This window comes from Echinops telfairi, unplaced genomic scaffold, assembly GCF_000313985.2.
Source record: "Echinops telfairi isolate 266 unplaced genomic scaffold, ASM31398v2 ScPeMD7_2186;HRSCAF=2738, whole genome shotgun sequence".
NCBI lineage: Eukaryota > Metazoa > Chordata > Mammalia > Afrosoricida > Tenrecidae > Echinops > Echinops telfairi.
In genome coordinates, this window is record NW_022106084.1 from 8,625,755 (window position 1) to 8,630,445 (window position 4,691).

A 4,691-nucleotide genomic window follows, 5' to 3' on the forward strand; every position below is an offset into this window, starting at 1 on the left:
TGTCGTGAAACCCAAACCAAGCCCAGGGCCACTGAGTGGATTCTGTCTCATAAGGGCACTATAGAGGATTTCCAAGACTGCCTCATCCTCCTTCTGAGAAGCATCTGGTGGTTTTGAACTGCTGACCTTGTGAGAGATAATAAGCTCATAGTTAGCAAGGCTTGCCATCTAAGCCTACATTGCTTCAATTTTTATTACTCTCTTCTTAAAATTAGCACTGCCGTCCCTCTCAGTAAGTGGCCTCTATCCCCCAAATAACAGACACATTCATTGTAATCAAGTTGATGCCGACTCACAGTGACCCTATAGGACAGAGTAGAACTGCCCCTGCGGTTTCTGAGACTAACTCTTTACAGGGAGTAGGAAGCCCCAGTAGCAGATTGACTGGTGATTTTGAACTTCTGATCTTGCAGTTAGCAGCCCGGTATGTCACCACAGTGCCACTAGACCTCTCTCCATAAGTGCCTCAATCAGAGCAGCATGTTAAAATTTCTTCTGTCCTACATTTTCTATGGAAAACATATTATTTGGTAATTTTAAACAATTTAAAGATTTGCACAGGAGATTTTCCACATCTACCTCTAAGGTCTGTGCACAGTGTCGCTGAACATTTTGAGGCTGTCCCTGGAGAAGGGTTAGGGAAGTACTGTAAGTGCTGTCAAGAAAATAGTAGATAAAAACTTTCAACATAAATAACATTTTCCTTATTTTATCAGAAAAGATCCGATTCTTAACAGGGTTTAGAATGGCAAACATTGGCTCCTAAAGAGGGGCCATAATTCCCCCTCCCCCCAGGTATGGACAGTAGTCCTCTTGTCCTGGAATCTAGGGCACTGCCCCATCAAGAAACACGTTCTTAACTCTCAAAAGCAACCCAAGACAAGCAAACTCCTCTCACTGTCATAAAGCCATTTTGGACACATAGCAGCCCACATGCTTCACTCTCGAGAGTGAGAACTGTGGCCCAGTCTGACTATTCTAGCAGGCTCTGGTCCCTGGAACGCTCCAAGCGGCGGCTGGGAAAGGAAAAAGAACGAAAACTAGGCCAGTTGGCAGCAGTGCTGCGACCAGTGAGATGGAGGGGCAGATACCTCGACCCACTCTGATACTTCTCCGATAGAAACCTTTTTCTCAGTGGGAAGGGCAGACCAGTCTCTGCCCTTAATGACACACTTTGCCTTAAAACAAGCATAACTGCAACTATTTGCATTTCACTAAAGTGCAGATAAGGGTATTCTTTTCACCTTAACAAAACAAACAAACACGCTTTTGACCGAAGACCAGAGTCCCTGGGTGCTGCCAACTATTTAGACCTTGATTCCTAATCAAAAAGTTACCTGGTCTTGTTTTGCATGATTTTCTGTATATGAAATCTAGGACGGGTTAATCTACAGACTAAGTTTCTGCATTAATAATTACCTAGGAGCATGGCAAGGCAGGCTGGGGGGAAATGGGACACAAGTAGCGATGGGTAGGAGTATAACATGTTCTGGAGTTGATTGTACCACTTGTCTTCATATGATTGAACGGCTACATTGCATGGTACCTAATGTATATTTAAAAGCTTCTTTCTTTATTTTTTAAGTTAGCTGTTCCTACCTATCCAGAGATATCTCTGAAGAATTGCTTGGCTCTCTGCTTCGGAAAGGTTCAACCCCAAACCAAACCCACTGCCATCACATCGAGACTGAGTCTTGGTAGGTGTGGCTACCACTCAACGTAGTGTACAACAGCCTGGTCCTAAGCCGCCCTAACCACGATTCCTGTGCCTGGTCCCGTTGTTTCAGCCACGGTGCCACTCCATCTCATTGCCCCTTCACTGAACCAATCATGATGTCCTTCTCCAAGGCCTGGCATCTGCTGAGATGAAGTCTCTCCAGTCTTGCCCCTACAGAGATTTCTGGTTGGGCGTCTTCCAAGACAGATCTGATAGTTCTTCTGTCGGTCTCTGGCACTTTCAATTTTCTTGGCCAACAACACAATATAAATGTATTGATTCTTCTTCCGTCTTCCTTATTCAATGTCCACTTTCACATGCAGATGAGGCTAGTGAAAAGACCACAGCCGGCGCCAGGTGCTCAACGTAACACTCTCACTTCTCAACATTTTAAAGAGGTTTTGTGCAGCAGAATTGCCCAATGTATTATATTACTTGCTCTCTTGACTGTTTCTTCCGTGATCATTGGTTAAGGACCAAGTAAAATGAAATGCTTCACGGCTTGCATTTTCTCTGGCTCATGGGGACCCTATTAGGGTTTCTGAGGCTGTAAGTCTTTACCAGAGCAATTAGCCTCCACTCTCTCCTCTGGTGCTTTGAACTGCTAACTTTGTGGTTAACACTATAATGTTGAAGGCAGTATGTCACCAGGACTCTTTGCCACAACTAAACCAAAATCCCAGACATTGAGTCAAGCCTGACTCCTGTTGACCCTATTGGAATTTCCTAAAGCTGCACATTTTCACCAGCACAGGCAGCTTCTTCTCTCTCCCACGGAGAGCTGGTGGATTTGAACTACTGACTTTGTGGTTAGCAATGCAAGGCATAACAGACAGGGGCACCAGAACTCCTCGTCAGGACTAAAGTGGTACATTAATGAATCTTACATGTTTTTGAGTCTGTTAAGTGCTAGAACTTTTGTGAGCATTGCGGAACTTCCTCTCATCAACTAAAATATTGATCAATTTCTTATTTCAGACGTTTATTTAGCTCCAGAAAGAAAGAAACACAAAACACAAAACCTTAAAGCTCTTCCATCCAGTTCATGTCCACTCATAGTGGTCCTATAGGAGAGGAGAACGGCCCCTGCAGTTTCCGCTCATTTGCTACTTTCTCCAGAGGCACCAACAGGGTCACTAACTCTTCTCTGAGATGACCCCTGTCATCTTGAACACTTGATTAATCAATGTTGAAGCGAATTGGCAGGCTACATTCAGGAAGCCAGTGGACAGGTGCTTATATTTAACAATTCAAAAAATATTTATTGAGCAATAAGTCTAATAGTAGGGATAAAAGACAAGACTAAGTGTTGTCTTCAGTTTCAATTTAACCCCTCATTTCCCCTCGGGTTGAGTCATTTCTGCTTCATGCCAACCCCACAGGTCAGGGTAGAACTGCCCTATGGAGATCCCAAAGCGGAAACTTTCTGGAAGCAGACTACTCTGTCTTTCTCCTACCTAGCAGCTGGTAGGTTTGAACCATCCATCTTTTGGTTTACAGCCAAGTACTTAACCACTGTGCCACCAGGACTCTTTTTTCAGTTTAATAATAAAACGAATATACCAATTAGCAAGAGAAGGTGTGGGACCATAGTATAGAAGAAAGAATATTTGAATTAAAGTTATATGCCTTTGCTTTTATTTTGTACTTATATCTAAAATTGGTTAATAATACATTACACTTCTATAAGGATAAAAAAACTTAGATGAAAGAACATCATTCTATGTTCTTTGTATGGCATTAAAAGATAACGGAATTTTTCCAAATATTTTTGAAGCCCTTCATATGACCCTCAAAACTACCCATCATATATACAAAACACTCATGTCTGGATATAATAATATATACATAAATAATATCATATATGCATATAAGTACTATGATGTATATGTATTTCAATGGTAAGAGGATTTCATGGGAATTGATGGGAATTGAGAATACTCAAATCATGGCTGGGGTGATTTGGCCAGGCTTCATGGAGGAGGTCTGATTAGATTTGGAACTGAGAAAATTAGATTTCTGAAGAAAATGACTGTATAAGAAAGAAAGATGCTTGAGGTCAGAGGAAAAGCATTTTCAAGTAAAAGAGATTATGTATGCAGTCATCTGGGAAGGGTGCTCCCCCGAAGTTTTGATGTTCAGAAGCACAGCTGGCCTGGCATCGTGGAGGAAGAACATTTGCATTATCGACTCACCCTATCACTATCTTATCAGGCAAAGGTCAAGTGGGAGCTACACAGGGTGCAGAAAGAACATCCAGAGGCAAGGAAAGGGTGGTAGGCAGAATATTTGCCCCACAAAGACACCCATGTCCTAATCTAAAGCCCGTGAATAGGTTCCCTTACAGGGCAAAATGGATTTCATAAACAAAATTTAAGCAAATGATTGTGAGATGGGTGGCTATCCTGCATGACCCAGCTGGGTCCCATCTCATCACAAGGATCCTTATTAAAGTGAAATAGAGAAGCGGAGACGTCAGAATCAGAGAGAGATTTACAACCGTATCATGTTGGCTTTGAAGCTGGAGGGAGGGACCACAAGCCAAGGAATGCAGTGAACACTGGAGAATGCAACCAAGGAGATCGATGATCTCCCAGACATGCCAGCAGGAAGGCATTTCTTTGATGTTAGCCCAGTAAGAATCATTTCAAATGGATGACCTCCAGAAATGTAAGACAACAGGAATTGTCTTGTTCTAAGGCATTGAGGTTGTGGTAACTTCATAGTACAAGAACAAATAAATCTGTCTTGGAACAATTGTAATCACAAGACTCCGTAGAAGTAAAGATAGTGTAGGAAAGTGAAATACCTTAATAGAGCTTTTCTGTCCCTGTCTCAAAAAAGCAGCCTTGGTGTTGTAATGGTTATTCATTGGGTTTAACCACAAGGTCCAAAGTTTGAAACCACCAGCTTCCCTGTGGGAGAAAGACAGGGCTTTCTACCCCTATAAAGAATTACAGTCTTGGAAACTCCC